Source organism: Bos taurus, chromosome 25, assembly GCF_002263795.3.
Source record: "Bos taurus isolate L1 Dominette 01449 registration number 42190680 breed Hereford chromosome 25, ARS-UCD2.0, whole genome shotgun sequence".
NCBI classification, from domain to species: domain Eukaryota; kingdom Metazoa; phylum Chordata; class Mammalia; order Artiodactyla; family Bovidae; genus Bos; species Bos taurus.
Window position 1 is genome coordinate 11,694,468 of NC_037352.1, and position 21,088 is coordinate 11,715,555.

The following is a 21,088-nucleotide window of genomic DNA, read 5'->3' on the forward strand; positions in this document are numbered from 1 at the left end:
GAGGAACCTCCATGCTGTTTTCCATATGGCTGTACCAGTTTACATTCCCAGCAGTGTGGGAGGGTTCCCTTTTCTCCACACCCTCTCCAGCATTTGTAGCATGTGAACGCTTTTATGCTGCTTTGACTTCTGAGCCACGTGTTTGGCTCATCACTCAAAAATTGAATAAAAATGAGCTGAACTGAGCTCTAAAAGCAGTTATGAATTTTGGAGTGGGGCGAGGGGAATAGAATATGAGCTGTCAATCCATGATGGGAGATTCTCACTCTCCTTTCACTCTCAGCAGATTTTCTTTTCTGTATCTGATAGTGGCGAGGCTTTAACCATTTACTGAATAAACAGCCTCTTGATCTCATACTTCCTCCTCTAGCCAGACTTTTGTCATAATAACAGGAATTCATCAACATCTTACCTTTAACAGTTGTTAAAGTGTTGCCCCCCTGGAGGGTCACGGTACGTAACTTGTGTTGAGCACGTACGTCATGCCGGATGCACATTTCACTTTCACAACAACCTGTCACCAGCGTTTTGTGGACATGCAAACTAAGACGTGCAGAGGTGAGCCGATTTGTTCGAGGCCCTTGGAGGTTAGCCTGTGGAGGGTAAGATGGAGCATTGGGTAATTAGACGGCTGTGTGCTAGGCACTGACTAGGTCCTGGAAATACCCTGATGAATAGAAGTCAGGTTTTGCTCTTTAGAGATCACACTATCCAAAGGGAATGACAGAACTTCCACACGTAACTGTTATGTAGTGTGACAGAGGCTTTAAGCTGGGAATAGGCAAGGCCAAAGAAATGGGAGAAGGGAATCAGGGAAGGCTTCCTGGAAGAAGAGAAGATGCTGTAGTTATACATAACTCCTGTGTGCATATAGGAGTTTAATAAGACAGGGAGAGCCTGGAGGGCATTTTGAGGGGAGGCCAGTCCAGGGAGAGGAAACAGCACATGCAGAGGCCTGGAGGTGGGAAGTGGTTGACCATGAGGGAGGAAATATGAGAGCCCTTGAACTGCCATGGAGGAGGAGCTGAGTGGGGACCTTGATACCGTGCACGGGGTTCATGCCATTTTCCTCCAACCAACCCCTTATAATGTATGACTTTTCCTGCTGGCAGTATGTCCCTTTGCCTTTGTGATATGTCTGTAGTCAGCTCCCAAGATTCATTCTTTGCTTAGCTGAGTTGTTGCTATGTGTCACCCTCGGAGCTGGAGGTTCAATGGCAAAAATGAGGTGATGGTGTCATGGGTGAGTCAGGCATGGACATAGATAAATTGATATCAAATGGATGTTCATAAATGGCATTATACAAAGAAGTCCAGAATGGAGCATATAATTAGGGACAGGAGGTGGTTGGGAGGACTTCTTGGAGGAGGTGACTCTTGAGCTAAGTTTTTTTTTTTTTTTTTTTGGTTTTAATTTTATTTTATTTTTAAACTTTACATAATTGTATTAGTTTTGCCAAACATCAAAATGAATCCACCACAGGTATACATGTGTTCCCCATCCTGAACCCTCCTCCCTCCTCCCTCCCCATACCATCCCTCTGGGTCGTCCCAGTGCACCAGCCCCAAGCATCCAGTATCGTGCATCGAACCTGGACTGGCAACTCGTTTCTTACATGATATTTTACATGTTACAATGTCATTCTCCCAAATCTTCCCACCCTCTCCCTCTCCCACAGAGTCCATAAGACTGTTCTATACATCAGTGTCTCTTTTGCTGTCTCATACACAGGGTTATTGTTACCATCTTTCTAAATTCCATATATATGCGTTAGAATACTGTATTTATGTTTTTCCTTCTGGCTTACTTCACTCTGTATAATAGGCTCCAGTTTCATCCACCTCATTAGAACTGATTTAATAGATGAGGAGGCCTTGGTTGTGGGAGTGGGGATAAGCTAGTTTGGCCTCAGAGAAGAAGGGACAGCAGGGACAAAAGTCCAGAGATATGATGAAATTAACTGTGTGTGGAGCCAGTGGAGTGGCCAGAAATAAAACTGAGATGGGCGTTCCCTGGTGGTCCAGTGGCTAAGACTCTGTGCTCCCAATGTAGGGGACCCAGGTTCAATCCCTGGTCAGGGAATTATATCCCACATGTGGCAAGTAAGACTTTGCGTGCTGCAAATAAAGATCTTTCATGATGCAATGATATCTGATGCAGCCAAATAAAATAAGTAAATAAATATTAAAAAAACAATTGAAGAGGTAATGGAGCCCAAAAGGCCTAATAAGGTGTTTTCATGAGGGAGGAGGAAGAAGGAGAAAGAAGGGGAAGAAAGGTGATATCCTCGCATTCTAAAATGCTAATAAAACCAGAGCATCCGGTAAAATCAGACCATTGCACTAGAACTGTTCCCCTGGGGAACAGCAAGTGAACTCACCAAGTCAGGTTTCGGCCAAGCCCTGTGAGTCGAGTGGCTGTCAGGTGTGATCACACATCCCTGCCAGAGCTGGCCTTTCTCTGCTGGGGAGTTGTATCGTCCAGCCTGGCTGAGACTGAGAACCCAGGGCCTCCACTTCAGGCCAGTAAGAGTAATTAAAATGGGATCAGTGGTTGCCATGGCAACATTGACATCCGTGCTCCCAGCATGGAGGCCTCTGGCCATGGCCAGACTTGCCTCCTGAGGACTGACACCTGGCCCCCCTTGCCTGCCCTGGCCAGGCTCCCTACCAGACAAGCAGGAAACACCCCACACGTCCCAGCCATCATGTGCCAGCGCTATCCTGTTGTCACTTTATGCATGTGACCTTGGGTTCTCAAGACAACAGCCCTAGGAGGCAGGAGGGGTCAGCTGAGGCCAAGAGAGGCTCAAGGATCTGCTCAAGGACAGTGGGAACCAGAGTCTGCAAAGTTTTGTATCTGCAGGATACAAAACTGCAGAGCCTGGGGTCATTAGTTTCGGGCTTTTTGACCTTCCTCACCATTACTTTTCAGACCCACAGTTGTGAGAATGACACTTACCACATTCACTTCTGTTATGGACTAAATGTTTTTGTCCTCCCAGAATTCCTATGTTGAAAGCCAAACCCCTAATAAGATGGTTTTAGGGAATGGAGACTTTGGAAGGTGATTAGGTTTAGAGGGGTTCATGAGGGTGGAGCCCCCACGATGGCATTAATGCCCTTATAAGAAGAACAGACATCAGAGCTCGCTCTGCCATGTGAGGTCACAGCAGGAAGGTGGCCACCTGCAAGCCAGGAAGCCTTCATGGTGAACCGAATCACCTGGCACTTTGACCTTGACCTTGGACTTCTTAGCCTCCAAAACTGTAAGAAGTAAATGCCTATTGGTGTAGTCACTCAGCCTATGCTATTTTGCAATGGCAACCTGAGCTAAGACAGCTAGCCTTTAACCTCCTTCCTTGCAAGTGTGCATGCGTGCTCAGTCGCTTCAGTCATGTCTGATTCTTTGTAACCCCATGGACTGTAGCCTGCCAGTCTCCTCTGTCCATGGGATTCTCCAAGCAGGAACACTGGAGTGGGTTGCCATGCCCTCCTCCAGGGGATCTTCCTAATCCAGGGATGGAAGCCACGTCTTTTATGCCTCCTGCATTGGCAGGTGGGTTCTTTACCACTAGTGCCACCCAGGAAGCCCAGCCTTCTTCTTCTTTGCTGCTGCTGCTAAGTCGCTTCAGTCGTGTCTGACTCTGTGCAACCCCATAGATGGCAGCCCACCAGGCTCCCCCGTCCCTGGGATTCTCCAGGCAAGAACACTGGAGTGGGTTGCCATTTCCTTCTCCAATGCATGAAAGTGAAAAGTGAAAGTGAAGTCGCTCAGTCATGTCTGACTCTTAGTGACCCCATGGACTGCAGCCTACCAGGCTCCTCCATCCATGGGATTTTCCAGGCAAGAGTACTGGAGTGGGGTGCCATTACCTTCTCCGGCCTTCTTCTTTAAAGTACCTCAATTTCCGTTTGGAGAATTTTGTTCCCTTCATTGGCTGCGTCTTGGTGGGACTGACTGTTGATGGTCACGTGACCACGTTGGGCCAATCAGAGTTCTCCCCAGGCCTGGCCTCTGCCCATTCTTACAGTCCAGCATATTCTTTCCACAGGGCGCTCGGGGAGACAAGGAGGGAGCTTGGCTCCTGTCATCTGATCCCAACCCTACTTCCAGTTCGAGTTCTCAGCCATTCCATCCTGTGTAAGCTGCTGCTCGGGGTCCATCCAGTCATGTCTGTTTCTGCTTCAGTTCCCCACCATCATTTCTGTTCCTTGCAGACAGAGGTTCCCCAAGAAGGGTTAGCCTGGCTCTGGGAACTTAAAAAAAAAAATCAAATATAGTTGCTTTACAATGTTGTGTTAGTTTCTAGTGTATAGCAAAGTCCATCAGCTGTGGATACATATATCCCCTTGTTTTTGGATTTCCTTCCCATTTAGGTCACTGCAGAGGTATTGGGTCCTTTCAGTGCTGTTTGTTTTTGTTTTAAATCAGCTTTATTGAAACATAATTTACATGCCAATAAAATTACCCATTTGAAAGTGTACAGTTCATTTGCTTTGGTATATTCATGAAATGTGTATCCATCATCACTGTCTTATATTAGGACATTTTCACCATCCCCAAAGAAACTCATAGCCATGAGCAGTTATCCCTTCAGCCCTGGAAATTACTGATTTACTTTCTACTCCATGGATTTGCCTATGGCAATGGCACCCCACTCCAGTACTCTTGCCTGGAAAATCCCATGGATGGAGGGCCTGGTGGGCTGCAGTCCATGGGGTTGCGACTGAGCGACTTCCCTTTCACTTTTCACTTTCACGCATTGGAGAAGGAAATGGCAGCCCACTCCAGTGTTCTTGCCTGGAGAATCCCAGGGACGGTGGAGCCTGGTGGGCTGCCGTCTATGGGGTCGCACAGAGTCGGACATGACTGAAGCGACTTAGCAGCAGCAGCAGCATATTAAAGAATCACATGATATGTGGCCTTTCGGGTCTGGTTTTACTTATTTATTTATTTGGCCGTGCTACATGACTTGTGGAGTCTTACTTCCTTCCCCAACCAGGGATTGAACTCATGCCCTTGGCGGTAAAACCACTGGACTTCCAGGGAAGTCCCATGGTCTGGCTGGCTACTTAAGCTTAGAGTGTTTTCAAGGCTCATCCATACTGTAGCACATATCAGTATTTCATTGCTCTTTTAAAAACTGTGGTTAAAAAAACACAGAATGTGAGATCTACCCTCTCAACACATTCTAAGTGAATTGTAGGCATGATATTGTATAACTGATAACCAGGACTTTTTCTCCTTCCATACTTGAAATTTCATACCTACCAAACACACTTTTTTCTAAGTTTTTTATTATATTTTTTAACACCCAAATCATTTTGTACTGAGGTTATAGCGGGTTAACAATGTTGTGATAGTTTCAGATGAGCAGTGAAGGGACTCAGCCATACATTTACATAAATACCACTTGTTTTTAATCGTTGGCTGAAAGCATGTTGTGAGATGAGCATGAACGTGTGTGCATGTGATGAGCAAGAAGAGTGGGAAAGGTGAGGGATGCGAGGGACATCTCTGCAGGACCCAGGATGGCGGGGGGGAAGCAGACAGAAGCAAGGCAGCAGCCTGGATCTTTCCTGCAGCCTGACTGGGAATGGGAAATAGTGTCAAAAATACACACAGCATGGCCTTGGCCTTCAGGGCCTCATAGTGTATCAGGAGAGCTGTTGACAAGGCATAAATAACCATATCAGAGCACGTGTGATAAGGACGTGAGGGAGACAAGATGGGTGGTGGGGATCCAAAGGAGGAAGAGATTGTTCAGTGGGGGGGATAATTGATAGTAACACAGTAACAATGATAAGAGGTAGCATTTATTGAACTTTTATTGTCTGCCAGGTGCCTAACTTAATGTTTTACATGCTGCTGCTGCTGCTGCTAAGTCACTTCAGTCGTGTCCGACTCTGTGCGACCCCATGGACTGCAGCCTACCAGGCTTCCCCGTCCCTGGGATTCTCCAAGCAAGAACACTGGATCGGGTTGCCATTTCCTTCTCCAATGCATGAAAGTGGAAAGTGAAAGTGAAGTCGCTCAGTTGTGTCTGACTCTTAGTGACCCCATGGACTGCAGCCTACCAGGGTCCTCCATCCATGGGATTTTCCGGGCAACAGTACTGGAGTGGGGTGCCATTGCCTTCTCCTTTACATGCTGATGTCATTTAATTTTCATAATAACCCTAGGAGGTAGCTACTCTTATTTCTCCCATTTTCCAGATGGGGGCTACCGAGGCACAAAGAGGTTATATAAGTGTCCCAAGGTTACAGGGCCAGGAAATGGTTGGGTGGCATTTAAACCTTCCCTTTCCGGCTTCCCAGCCCATGGTGTCACAAGGTATCATGGGGGTAGAGACTTTGGTGTCGCCTTGTGAAAGGCAGCCTGAGAAAATTGATGCCAGCGTCAGATAATACTTGGGCTTCCCTGGTGGCTCAGTTGATAAAGAATCCGCCTGCAATGAGGGAGACCTGGGTTCGATTCCCTGGGTTGTAAAGATCCCCTGCAGGAGGACGTATCAACCCACTCCAGTATTCTTGCCTGGAGAATCCCATGGACAGAGGAGTCTAGCAGGCTACAGTCCATGCAGTTGCCAAGAGTCGGACATGACTGAGCGACTAAGCACAGCACAGCACAGATAGTACTCACCTCAGGCAGAAGGTATTAAAACAAGCTTTTTCACATGTTTTGGGTGTTGTAGCAGAGAGAAAAGCACTCATGTAATCCCTTCCCTCTAGTCTTCACCAAGGGGGCTTCTGGAACCCTTCAAGTGACAGCCTTATAATTAACTAAATGAAAACCTCCCTGCAAACAAGGAATCTTCAAAGGGCTACTGCTTGCAGACTAATAACACTGACAAATCACAGTTTTATTTGAACAAATTTCTGCTGAAGTTGGGCCAGTTCCCAGACCTGCCCTGGCTATGTTACGAATCAGTCCACTTCCAGATCTAGCCCAAGATGCTGTGTTTGAAAAGAATTTTGAGCCAAGATATAGTCAGAGCTGATCTTGAAGGAAGCAAGATTGTTTCATGACCACAAGCCCAAGACCTTGGACTCTGGCAGGTAGCTGCAAGTATCTGTTGCCTGAACAAATAAAAATGATTCAAAGGTGATTAATTCTATGGTGCATCATAGATATGACATGAACCAAAGGGGTGATGGTGTATCTGTCAAGACCTTGGGGTTTTCTGCGTGTCTATTCAACAGAAATTCAATCTGACTTAAGTAATAGAATTGGTCAGCTGTATAACTAAAATGTCTCGCAGTATTCTAGCCTTCAGGAAAGGTTTGATCCAGCCATGCCAGTGTCACAAAATTATTATTTTCGTTGTGAGAGCTCAACTTCTGGGCAATTTATGACAGATATGTTTATACTACACCTCTGTTTGAAGTCTGATATTGTGGTTTGGTCAAGGGTAATATTTTATAGACACACAATCTGGCCTGAGATGGAAAAAAATTCACCAGATTGCCAAGCTTGTGTGAAGTACAGAAGAACAGATGACCAGAATTCAAGAACGTAACAGAAAATGGAGGACATTCCTAGCTGTGTAACCTCAGAAAAGTTTCTTAAATCTCTCTGAGATTTTCCCCCTGGAATAAACATGAATAGTCATTTCTGCCCTATTTTAATGCTTTGGGGTTGTCAAAAGCCTCAACTGAGAAAATATATCTATTAGAATTCTATGCAAGTGAGCAACTATACTTAGTGATCATGGGAATTAATGGTTATTGATCATGACAGTTTCTTGTAGTAGATGCTTAGACTGATCCATTCATTTATACGTTCATTCATGTATATTATGTATATATGTGCCTTCAGGAAAGGTTTGATCCAGCAATGACAACAAATTATTGTTTTTGTCTTGAAAGTTCAGCCCCTAGGAAATTTAAGAGATGATGTGCTTAAACTGCAACCGTGTTTGAAGTCTGTTGACATATGTCTGTGTGCTTATATGTATTTAAGATATAATTTACGTACCATACAATTTCACATTTTAAAGTTATACAGTTCATTTTTTTGGTACAGTCACAAAACTGTGAAAATTCACAGGCCATTTTCGTCACCTCAGAAAGAAACTCCATATTGATTAGCAGTCACTGCCATTCCTGCTCACCCCAGCCCCTGGCAGACATTACTCTCTTTTCTGTCTCTCTTTTATTGAGCACCTCCTATGTTCAAGGAAGAGTTGGAAATATGATAGTAAGAAAATTCTCCCAACTGACTTGGAATCAGATGAACAAACCCTAAATTATCGAGATAAAAAATGAATGGAACTGACTGTCGTTGTCATTGAGGGGGTGACTGCTGCTTTTAAATAAAAATTTCAAAATATTTAATTAATTCATTTGGCTACGGCAGGTCTCCGTTGCAGTAGGATCTAGTTTCCTGGCCAGGGGTCAAAGCTGGGCCCCCTGCATTGGGTGTGCAGAGTCTGAGCCACTGCACCACCAGGGAAGTCTGGCAGGGGAGTGGGAGTGAATGCTTTTGCAGGCAGGGGCAGTGTAGGGTGGACCAGATTTACTTTCTCTGCCACAGCTTGGCAGCTGTGTGGCCTGAGTCTTGTTGAGTCTTAGTTTTCTTGTCTCTAAAATGCCACCCACCTCTGAGGGTTGTTCTGAGGGTAAAATGAGATGAGGCATGTAAAGAGTTCAGCATGTCATCTAGTGCATGCCTGCGTGGGAAGTTGCTTCAGTCGTGTCTGACTCTTTGTGACCCTAAGGACTCTAGCCTACCGGGCTTCTCTGTCCATGGGATTCTCCAGGCAAGAATGTTGGAGTGGGTTACCATGCCCTCCTCCACAGGATCTTCCTGACCCAGGGACTGAAATGGCATCTCCTGAATCTCCTGCATTGCAGGCAGATTCTTTACTGCTGAGCCACTGGGGAAGCTCATCTAGTGCCTAGTAAGTGATCAATAAATGGTAATGATATTATGCTTGAAGACTTTCCTGATGGCTCAGCGGTAAAAAATCCACTTACAAATGCAGGAGATGCAGGTTTGATCCCTGGGTCAGGAAGATCCCCTGGAGGAGGAAATGACAACCCACTCCAGTATTCACATCTGGGGAATCCTCTAGACAGAAGAGCCTGGTGGGCTACAGTTCACGGAGTCGCAAAGAGTCAGACACGACAGAACAACTGAGCAAGATGATGCTTGAAATGAATGATGAGGAGGAAATGGTATTTCTGGAGAACCTTGTAGTAAGTGTGAGTGCTTATCTCAGGAACTGAAGGCTGGGGAAAATTTGCTTAGCAAATGCTCCATTGAAACTGAGGTCTGACTTGGCACCATTACCATCTTGAGCTGGATAATCCTCTGTTGGAGGGGCTTCTTGTCTACTGAAGGACATTTAGCAGCATCTGTGGGCTCTCTCTGCTGGATGCCATTAGCATTTTCCAAGTTGTTCCAATCAAAATTGTCTCCATGCGTACATGCTAAGTCACTTCAGTCATGTCCAACTCTTTGTGACTCTATGGACTATAGGCCTCCAGGCTCCTCTGTCCATGGGATTCTCCAGGCAAGAATACTGGAGTGGGTTGCCATGCCCTCCTCCAGGGAATCTTCCCGACCCAGGGATGGAACCTATGTCTCTTATGTCTCCTGCATTGGCAAGCAGGTTCTTTACCAGTAGGGCCAGCATTGCCACACGTCCCCTGGAGGGCAAAGTTAGTCCCTACTTGGGCACCACTGATCAAAACTGAATTCTCAAGAATCCTTTGAAGAACATGTTGCTTTCCTGCATCTATGATTTTACTCACCTCAGGGACTTCTACCTCCCAGCTCTACCATGTCCAAATACCACCACTAGCCTTCAAGGCCAGGCTCCAATGCTACCTCCTTCCTGTGTCTTCAGTGCTGAAAGAGCTTCCCCCATTTCGAGTCTCTGCTGCTGCTGCTAAGTCGCTTCAGTCATGTCCGACTCTGTGCAACCCCATAGACGGCAGCTCACCAGGCTCCCCTGTCCCTGGGATTCTCCAGGCAAGAACATCGGAGTGGGTTGCCATTTCCTTCTCCAATGCAGGACAGTGAAAAGTGAAAGTGAAGTCACTCAGTTGTGTCCGACTCTTTGTGACCCCATGGACTGCAGCCCACCAGGCTCCTCTGTCCATGGGATTTTCCAAGCAAGAGTACTGCTGTTAGTATACATATATCCCTCTTGAGCCTCCCTCTCACCACCCTCCACCCATCCCACCACTGTAGGTCATCACAGAGCACTGAGCTGATCTCTTTGTTTTATATAGCAGCTTCCCACTGCTACTGCTGTCACTTCAGTCATGTCCGACTCTGTGCAACCCCATAGATGGCAGCCCACCAGGCTCCCCTGTCCCTGGGATTCTCCAAGCAAGAACACTGGAGTGGGCTGCCATTTCCTTCTCCAATGCGTAAAAGTGAAAAGTGAAAGTTAAGTTGCTCAGCCGTATCCGACTCTCAGCGACCCCATGGACTTCAGCCTACCAGGCTCCTTCATCCATGGGATTTTCCAGGCAAGAGTACTGGAATGGGGTGCCATTGCCCTCTCCGAGCTTCCCACTAGCTATCTATTTTACAAGTGTGTGTGTGCTAAGTGGCTTGAGTTGTGTCCGACTCTTTGTGACCCTATGGACTGTAGCCCACCAGGCTCCTCTGTCCATGGGATTGTTCAAGCAAGAATGCTGGAGCAGGTTGCTATGCCCTCCTCCAGGGGATCTTCCCAACCCAGGGATTGAACCCCCATCTCCTGCAGCTCTTGCATTGCAGGTGAGTTCATTACTGCTGAGCCTCTGGGGAAGCCCCTATTTTACACAAAATAGTGTATATAAGTTAATGCTGCCGTCTCAATTTGTCCCACCCTCTCCTTTTCCCCCCACTGTGTCCTCAAATTGAATCTGTAAAGCTCTTAATTTCTTTTTTGGCTATGCCCTGCAGCATGTGGGATCTTAGTTCCCTGACCAGGTATGAAACCCATAAGACCTGCACTGGGAGCATGGAGTCTTAACCACTGGACCACCAGGGAAGTCCCTAGAATCCCTAAAGCACTTTATGTTTTATATGATAAATGAGTGCCAGTAGGTACTGGGTCTGTGCTTTACAATCCTAGTCACAATCCTATGAGTATATGGCAACCTGTTAAAATGTTTTGCCTTGGGTGAAAAAAAAATTCCATGAGGATGACATCATTACTCTCATCTATAGATTTAGGAAGCCAAGGCTTAGAAAAGCTATGTAATGTGGTCAAGGTGACAGCTGGACAGTGGCAAAGCCAGGACCTCTCAGAGTTTTGGCTGCTTCTCTTACCCCACCCAGTCTTTGGGACAACCCCTTTCTTCTTTGCACTGGAATGATCTGTATACATCAATTATTTCCTTTGGACACTGTGAATCCCCTGTCTCCTTCATTTCCAGCACAGTGCCTGTCACATAAGTGCTAAGAAATATTTGTTGAATATATAAATAAAAAGAAGTCTTTAGAAGGCTTCCAGGTGTATTTACCGAGCTGTTGAACTTGAGAAACACTCAGCTCTAGCCAAGGTGGTTAAATATTCACCTTCCGGAAGGAAGGCTGTGGTCCAGATTATCCTCTTGAATTTTTTTGCCTGGTTCTAGTCATTTGGTAGAAATTTTCTGAGTGCCTCCTGTGTGCTAGGATTTGTGAAAATCTCTGGGGATCTAGAAATGAAGAAGATGTGGTCTTGTTGGTAGAAATATTTTGAAGAGCAGTTTGGAAACGTCTTGGAAACTGAAAGATGTTCATACTCTTTGAACTGGCAGTTTCTCTCCCAAGTGGAGATTCTTCTTTTTTTTTTTTTCTTGTGTTGTTTTTTTAAAATAACGATAACCCTGTATTGTTTGCGAGACAGCAAAAGAGACACAGATTTATAGAACAGTCTTTTGGACTTTGTGGGAGAGGGTGAGGGTGGGATGATTTGGGAGAATGGCATTGAAATATGTATATTATCATATGTGAAATGAATCGTCAGTCCAGGTTTGATGCATGAGACGGGATGCTCGGGGCTGCTGCACTGGGATGACCCAGAGGGATGGTATGGGGAGGGTGGTGGGAGGGGGGTTCAGAATGGGGAACATGTGTACACCCGTGGCGGATTCATGTCAATGTATGGCAAAACCAATACAATATTGTAAAGTAATTAGCCTCCAATTAAGATAAATAAGTTTATATTAAAATTTTATTTTTTAATTGGAGAAAAATTGCTTTACAGTGTTGTTTATTTCTGTGTACAAGAATGCAAATCAACCCCAGGTGGAGATTCTAAAGGAGCCCATGGCTGTGGGCACAGCAGGACCTGCAAAGAATAGTTATTGCAGTGTTGTTGGTAATAGTCAAAAAATCGGAAACAGCCTAATTCAGTGGTTCCCAAGCATGTCTGCATATTAAAATCACCCAGAGATGTTTTGAAAATTGTCTACATCCCATATCAAGTATATCACAATCGCTGGAGGTAGGACATAGCTGTCACTATGTTTCGAAGCTCTCAGGTAATTCCAGTGTGCAGACTCCTATGGGAACTGCTGATCTAAATGACCACTATCAGCTGAATGTATAAATAAACTATGGTATGCTTATATCATGGATTGCCTTGCTGTAATTATAACATATGAACTATTCCAAAAGATGTATACCAGAATGTTTACAGCAAGACTTCCCTGCTGGCCCAGTGGTTAAGACTCTGTGCTTCCAATGCACGGGGCATGGGTTCAATCGCTGGTCAGGAAACTAAGATCCCACATGTGGCATGAAAAAGAAAAAAAAAAAAGGATGTTTATAGCAGCAGCACTATTTACAATAGCCAAGAAATGCTGCTGCCGCCAAGTCGCTTCAGTCGTGTCCAACTCTGTGCGACCCCATAGACGGCAGCCCACCAGGCTCCCCTGTCCCTGGGATTCTCCAGGCAAGAACACTGGAGTGAGTTGCCATTTCCTTCTCCAATGCATGAAAGTGAAAAGTGAAAGTGAAGTCGCTCAGTCATGTCTGACTCTTATCGACCACACGGACTGCAGCCCACCAGGCTCCTCCATCCATGGGATTTTCCAGGCAAGAGTACTGGAGTGGGGTGCCATTGCCTTCTCCAAGCCAAGACATGGGAGCATCCTAAATGTATTGACAGTTGAATGGATAAGGAAAATGTGGTTTATACATACACACATATAGTCAGTGGACTACTACTCAGCCATAAGAAGAATGAAATAATGCTATTTACAGCAATATAGAAGGATCTAGCAGAGAAGACACTGGCACCCCACTCCTGTACTCTTGCCTGGAAAATCCCATGGACAGAGGAGCCTGGTGAACTGCAGTCCACGGGGTTGTGAAGAGTCAGACACGACTGAGCGACTTCACTTTCACTTTTCACTTTCATGCATTGGAGAAGGAAATGGCAACCCACTCCAGTGTTCTTGCCTGGAGAATCCCAGGGACGGGGAAGCCTGGTGGGCTGCTGTCTATGGGGTCGCACAGAGTCGGACACGACTGAAGTGACTTAGCAGCAGCAGCAGCAGCAGAAGGATCTAGAGCTGATCATACTAAGTGAAGTATGTTAGACAGAAAGACAAATATCATAGAATATCACTTATATGTGGGGTTCCCAGTGGCACAGTGATAAAGAATCTGCTTGCCAATTCAGGAGACTTGAGTTCGATCCCTGGGTCAGGAAGATCTCCTGGAGAAGGAAATGGCAACCCACTCCAGTATTCTTGCCTGGGAAGTACCATGGACAGAGGAGCCTGGCGGACTACAGTCCATGGGGTCACAAAAGAGTCAGGCACAACTTAGTGACTAAACAACAGCAATAAATAAAATAAACAACAAGGACCTGCTGTATGCACAGGCACCGATATTCAGTATCTTATGACGAATTATAATGGGAAAGAATATGAAAAAGAAAATATATATGTATATTTATCTATAATTGAATCACTTTGCTGTCCACCAGCAACTGATGTGATGTTGTAAATCAGCTGTACTTCAATAACAAAGTTTGTGAAAATAATGTTCATAGCATCACTATTTGTAATAGCGCTCAAATGGAAACAACCCAAACATCCATCCACATATGGATGCCTAAATCATGGCATGTTTATAAAAGGGATTATTACGCATCAGTGAGAATAAAGAAACTGCCATGCATGTGTGACTCCCCCTCACTGTTGGGTAAAAGAAGCCAGGCCCAGAGGTGGACAGACTGTGTGATTCCAAGCACATGGTGTTCTAGAACAGGAGTCAGCAAACTTTTCTGCAAAGGGACAGACAATAAAATTCTTTAGGTTTGTGTGCAGTATTGTCTCTGTTGCTAAGTCACTCTGCCATTGTTGTACAAAAGAAGCCATGTATGTAAACAAGTGAGTGTGTCTGTGTTTCAATAAAACTTTATTTATAAAACAGGCCGCAGGCTGGCTTTGGCTCACCGGGTGTAGTTTTGCCACAGTTTGCTGATCCCTATTCTAAAGCAAGCAACATTGATCAACCCTAAAACTGCCGTGAGACTTGTCACTCCAGGTGGAGGGTGGGGATGAGAAGGGCAGCTGCAGAGGCTCAAGAAATGATCTTTTTTTTCTTTCATTTGGCTGATGATCGTGCTGCTGTGTTTACTTTGTGGCAATTCATCCTTCTGTGCGCTTCTGATGTGTACACTTTTCTGTGTGGTATTATTCTTCAATGTTAAGTTTGCATTAGAAGCAGCAAATAAACAGATGAGCCGAAATGATATGCCCTAAATCATAATGTACAAAAAATGTGTTTTGGAAGGCATGCTGCTGCTGCTGCTAAGTCGCTTCAGTCGTGTCCGACTCTGTGTGACCCCATAGATGGCAGCCCACTAGGCTCGCCCGTCTCTGGGATTCTCCATACACAGAATGTAAAACAGGCAAAACGATGTGATAAGCTGCTTAGGGACCAGGCACTAGATTAAGATCGAGCACCAAATTCAGGATCTTGGATAGATCAGTGTGGAAGCAGGGAGGGATGTGGGAGGAAAAGGGGTCCACAGAGGCCTTTATGTGGAGTTGTAGTTTTTTATTTCTTGAGCTGAGTGATGATTAAGCGGGGTTTATCATGTTATCCTTTATTTCTTTTTTGTGTTCAATTATTCAGTGATAGGGGCTTCCATGGTAACTCAGCCTGTAAAGAATCTGCCTGCAATGCAGAAGACCCCAGTTCCATTCCTAGATCAGGAAGATTTGCCTGGAGAAGGGATAGGCTACCTACACCAGTATTCTTGGGCTTCCCTGGTGACTCAGACAGTAAAGAATCTGCCTGCAATGTGGGAGACCTGGGTTCAATCCCTGGGTTGGGAAGATCTCCTGGAGGAGGGCATGGCAACCCACTCCAGTTTTCTTGCCTGGAGAATCCACCTGGACAGAGGAGCCTGGTGGGCTACAGTTCGTGGGCTTGCAAAGAGTCAGACATGACTGAGTGACTAAGCACAGCGCACATTCAATACTAACAGCAAAAAGAATAGCAGACGATATCTTTATTTTTCAGGGGCACATGCTTCAAAGTTCAGAAGAATGTGTGCCTAGGAGGACAGTGGTTTTTAATTATTTTATTTCTCTCCAGTGCCTGGAATAAGGCCTGATACATAGTAAAGTGAAAGTGTTAGTTGCTCAGTCGTGTCTGACTCTGTGACCCCATGGACTGTAGCCCGTTAGGCTCCTCTGTCCATGGAAGTCTCTTGTCAAGAATACTGGAGTGGGTTGCTATTCCCTTCTGCAGGGAATCTTCCCAACCCAGGGATCATACCTGGGTCTTTCATATTGCAGGCAGATTCTTTACCATCTGAGCCACCAGGGAAGCCCTGATACACAGTAAGTAAAGTAAAGTGAAAGTTACTCAGTCGTGTCCAACTCATTGCATCCCCATGGACTGTAGCCCCCCAGGCTCCTCTGTCCATGGGGATTCTCTAGGCAAGGATACTGGAGTGGGTTTCCATGCCCTCCTCCAGGGGATCTTCTCAACCCAGGGATTGAACCCAGGTCTCCTGCATTGCAGGCAGATTCTTTTAGCCATGATGGAAGCCCTGATACACAATAGGGACTCCCCAAATATTTGTTGAATGAATGAATGGGTGAAATGCTCATCACCTGAGACAGTTGCAGACTGACCGACGAATACGTTTTGGAGGTGTCATGGGAATTTGGAGAGAAGGGAAACCAGGGATTCTGTACAGACCCCCACCTCAGACCCGAGCAGTAAGACAGACTCTGTCGGGTCTCCCCTTCTGCCCAGTCTGCAAAGCTTCGGATTTTCCAGCCTAAATGGCAAAAGCAAAACTGTGTCCAACATCTGAACGATGATACCTGCTGACCTTGTTCCCTTTCCACATTCTGAGTTTGTGCAGGAAAGGCTGTGAGGGACCCCTTAGCCTGCCTGCTCTCTGAGACTGTCTAGTAAATCCTGAAGCCTTGTCAGAAGCCAGGGAGCTCAGATCACTGGTGGGGAAGGAGGTGATGGGGGAGATGGAGGTTGTGCCCAGCCGTGTTGCAGAGGCAGGCAGAAACCCGCTTGTCTTTTGGCTGGCTGCCTGGTCTTGAATGGGAAAAAGGTCTTCCCGTGAAGCATGAGTCAGCCTCTGAAGCTTGGGGAGGAGATGGGGGAAACTGTGGCCTAATTTGGTGCATAAATGGGGAGGCAAGCATGCTCCCTGTGCTCGGGGGATGCTGTCATTTAAAAAATTCATGAATCTCCTTACTCACCCTGTGCTGTTGTGTAGATCATCTCTATTTAGGAGGATGAGCCCTGAGTGCCAGGCACTGTACCCGATTATTTTTATGATGGCCATTATTAATGCCATCATCGTTGTTCTTGGGGTGGATCTGGGAGGCAATTAATCAAGGCAGCCAAAGTAAAGAAAATCCTATAAAAATGGAGAAAGCTGGTATTTGGCAGACTTTCTTAGCTCCTTTTCAGCTCAGTGTTCAGCTCAATTTTAGTGGTACCCATGGGGTTATTCATATTAGCTTTCCTTTTACAGGATTGCCCCGTGGATCCTGGCCTGTCTTTGCATTGTATTTAGCCTAGTTAATCCACAAAATTTTCTCATGAACCCTTACTCTATGCTAGGCACCTTCTGGACACCAAGGATGTGGTCATAAATAAATTAGGGGAATATCTCTTCTGTCCTGGAGTTTATATTCTAGCACGTGTGTGTCTAAGTGGAGCCCATGGGGGAGAAATAAGTAAATATATATGATCTTTCCAGTTGTTGTGAGCACTGATATGAAAACTGTGCTGTGTGTGTGCTGTGCTAAGTTGCTTCAGTTGTGTCTGAGTCTTTGCAACCCAATAAACTATAGCCTGCCAGGCTCCTCTGTCCATGGAGTTTCCCCAGGCAGGAATACTGGAGTGGGTTGCCATTCCCTTCTCCAAGGGATCTTCCCAACCCAGGGATCAAAACTGTAGGGATACATTAACTAGGGTGGTCAGGGAGGGCTCTTTGGAAAGGAAATATTTGAATTAGAACCTGAAAGATGAAAAGAAAAACAATAAGGACTTCCCTGGTGGTCCAGTTGTTAAGAATCTGCCTGCCAGTGCAGGGAACAAGAGTTTGATCCCTGGTCTGGGAAGATCCCCCATGTGTTGGAGCAACTAAGCCCATGTGCCACGACTGTTGAGCCTGTGCTCTAGAGCTTAGGAACCACAACGAGAGAAGCCACTGCAATGAGAAGCTCTTGCACTGCAGGGAAGAGTGGCCCCTGCTCACTGTAACTAGAGAAAACCCACTCGCCGCAGTGAAGACCCAGTGCAGCCATAAATAAATTAAAAAAAAGAAGAAACAGTAGGGCAGAGTGGAAGAGTATTCCAGCCAAAGAGAACTACAGATGCAAAAGTCCTGAGGCAGAACAAAGTCTGGCAGGGCCTAAAACCGAACAAGGGGCTTCTCAGGCGGCACTAGTGGTAAAGAATCCACCTGCCAGTGCAGAAGATGCAGGAGACAGGGGTTCGATCCCTTGGTCGGGAAGATCCCCTGGAGGAGGGCATGGCACCCTCCCTCTGGTATTCTTGCCTGGAGAACTCCATGGACAGAGGAGCCTGGCAGACTACAGGCCATGGGGCTGCAAAGAGTTGGACACGGCTGAGTAATTGAGCACACACCCAAATCTGAAGAGTCCAGTGTAATTTGAAATGAGCAAGAACAAAAGTGATGCATAATGGAATTAGAGGTATTGGAAGGAGTGAAGTTATATAGAATTGTTTAAAGCGCATTAGTCTTTCTTCTCAGTCAACACTGTCCAGTAGAATTTTCTGTGATGGCGGGCATGTCCTATATCTGCTCTGTTTAGCATGGTAGCAACTAACCTTTTGTGACTATTGGGCAGTTGACATGTGGCTAGTGCAACTAAGGTACTGAATCCTTAATTTTAATGAATTCAAAGTTCAATTGGAATGGCTGTGAATAGCTATTGGTTACCATATTGGAGGGCAGTTATAAGTGATCCAGGAAGCAATGCATGGTTTTGCTCAGTGGAGTGGTGCGTGAGTGCATACTAAGTCACTTCAGTCATGTCTGACTTTTTGTGACCCCATGGACTACATAGCCCACTTGGCTCCTAGATCCATGGGGTTCTCCAGGCAAGAATACTGGAGATGGTTGTCATTTCCTACTCCAGGGATCTTCCCCACCCAGGTATCGAACCCACGTCTCCTGTGACTCCTGAATTGCAGGCAGATTCTTTACCATTGAGCCACCAGGGAAGCCCCAGTGGAATGGTATGATTGGGTAATATTTTTCTGGAGGGTGAATTTTTAGGGCAAGCGTAGAAGCAGGGGCCCATTTCAGAGGCTATTTTATACCATTCACTTTTCCTGAGAAACCTGGCAGCCGAGTCTAATATTCGAAGAAAATTTTTCTTGTGTCCTTCTTCTTCTTCTTCTTTTTTTTCCAAATGCTGTCTGCTTTTCTGGAATGGTCCAGGATCAAGACTGAGCTGATTCTTTCAGAAGACAGAAAGCCCCAGGGAGTGTGCACTGTGTTTCAATGGACAGCTCAATTCTAGTGGAATGGATTCTTGATTCCCATAAAGATATTGGTTACAGACCAAGCTACTTTACCACTGGGTCACTCACTAGGCAAGAGGAACATTTTGATTTCAGAACAGAGTCGTCAGGATGCTGGAGAAGATGAGACTAGTTCACCCCATCACTTCTCTTTCCTTCTGCAGACAAAATGCACTTAATAAAACCTGCAAATGATAATGATTGTTGCCTTTTTGCTTTTAGTATGTATGAGCTACACAACTTACATATATGTAACATTGAATTTTCATAACCACTCTGCCTGTTAATGATAGGTTCCTAAAAAGTACTTCAAAATTTTCAAAATAAGATCTGTAGATGAGACTTCCCTGCTGGTCCGGTGGTTGAGAATCTGCCTTCCAATGCAGGGGACGTGGGTTCAATCCCTGATCCAGGAACTAAGATCTCACATGCTGTGGGACAACTAAGCCTGAGCACCGCAGCAAGAGAAGTCTATGTGCTGCTATGAAGACCCAGTGCAGCCAAAATATAAAAAAATGAAATAAAATATTAGAAAAAAGACTCATAGAGGTAAGGATGGCATCATTGACTTGGGTACAATGAAAGGAACAGAGGCTTGTGTTCTAGTCTGAGTTTCGTCACCAGTTGGCTGTGTGGCCTGGGCAAAGCTCTCCCTGTGTGTCCAGATATTATTTGGAGGGGATTAATCAGGTATTCTCTAAGTTCCAGTCTGGGTTCTGTAACCTATGGCATCAAAGTGGGCTTGCTTTCTTTATTGTGTGTTACACGGCCTCACTGTTATTTATTGGGAGTGGAGCTCAGGGAAAGGTGAAGACAGAGGCGAGGGTCTCCAGCATTGGCATGGTCAGCATTCTGGGGTGGCAAGCAGCAGAAGCCAGTGATGCTGAAGTATGAGGCCTCGGAAGGACAGGAACCAGGGAGCTCCAGGGTATCCACAGAAAGGCAGTGAAGACCTGTCTAGGTTGAATCCTTGTATTCACGCTCATGATTCAAATTATGTGGAGAAAGCATATGTTTAGAGAAGCTTGGCCCACTCCTTGGCCAGGAGAGGGCAGGACATCTTTTATGATGATTTTGAAAAAATTGTATCCAATAGGAGAGAGGTAGTTTCCTAAAGGAGCTTACTGAATGAAAAGGGCAGAGGAACCAGATAGACAGTTCCCTAAAAACACAGCCTATGTTTTTGAAAATTAAGCATGTAGTCTAACTGCTATGCACACAAAGTCTGTGCTAGCTGCTGCTGCTGCTGCTAAGTTGCTTCAGTCGTGTCCGACTCTGTGCGACCCCATAGACGGTAGCCCACCAGGCTCCCCCGTCCCTGGGATTCTCCAGGCAAGAACACTGGAGTGGGTTGCCATTTCCTTCTCCAATGCATGAAAGTGAAAAGTGAAACTGAAGTCGCTCAGTCGTGTCCGACTCTTAACAACCCCATGGACTGCAGCCTACCAGGCTCCTCCATCCATGGGATTTTCCAGGCAAGAGTACTGGAGTGGGGTGCCATTGCCTTCTCCACTGTGCTAGCTAGTGATTTATAAATCTAAGCAAAACCCCTATTCATCAGAATCCTCAATCCACTGGCATTTTTAGGTTACTCCCTGTGAAAATTATTGTGAAGCTAGGATTACCTCTCTCTCTTTCTTTCCCTATGTCTACATTTATGTTACCAGTAGGTATCAGTCAGTTCAGTCACTCAGTTGTGTCTGATTCTTTGCGACCCCATGAATTGCAGCACACCAGGCCTCCCTGTCCATCACCAACTCCCGGAGTTCACCCAAACTCATGTCCGTTGAGTCAGTGATGCCATCCAGCCATCTCATCCTCTGTCGTCCCCTTCTCCTCCTGCCCCCAATCCCTCCCAGCATCAGAGTCTTTTCCAATGAGTCAACTCTTCACATGAGGTGGCCAAAGTACTGGAGTTTCAGCTTTAGCATCATTCCTTCTAAACAATACCCAGAACTGATCTCCTTTAGAATGGACTGGTTGGATCTCCCTGCAGTCAAGGGACTCTCAAGAGTCTTCTCCAACACCACAGTTCAAAAGCATCAATTCTTTAGCGCTCAGCTTTCTTCACAGTCCAACTTTCACATTCATACATGA

General features: G+C 45.8%; 1 protein-coding gene and 1 non-coding gene across 4 annotated transcripts in view; both read left to right on the forward strand.

Annotated features, from left to right (window-relative positions):
- The window catches only part of SHISA9 (shisa family member 9), a 525,155-nt gene that overhangs the window by 61,223 nt on the left and 442,844 nt on the right, over positions 1-21,088 (forward strand).
- On the forward strand, positions 2,011-2,083 carry TRNAG-CCC (transfer RNA glycine (anticodon CCC)). The gene has a single exon. It is a non-coding gene; the product is annotated as a tRNA-Gly (tRNA).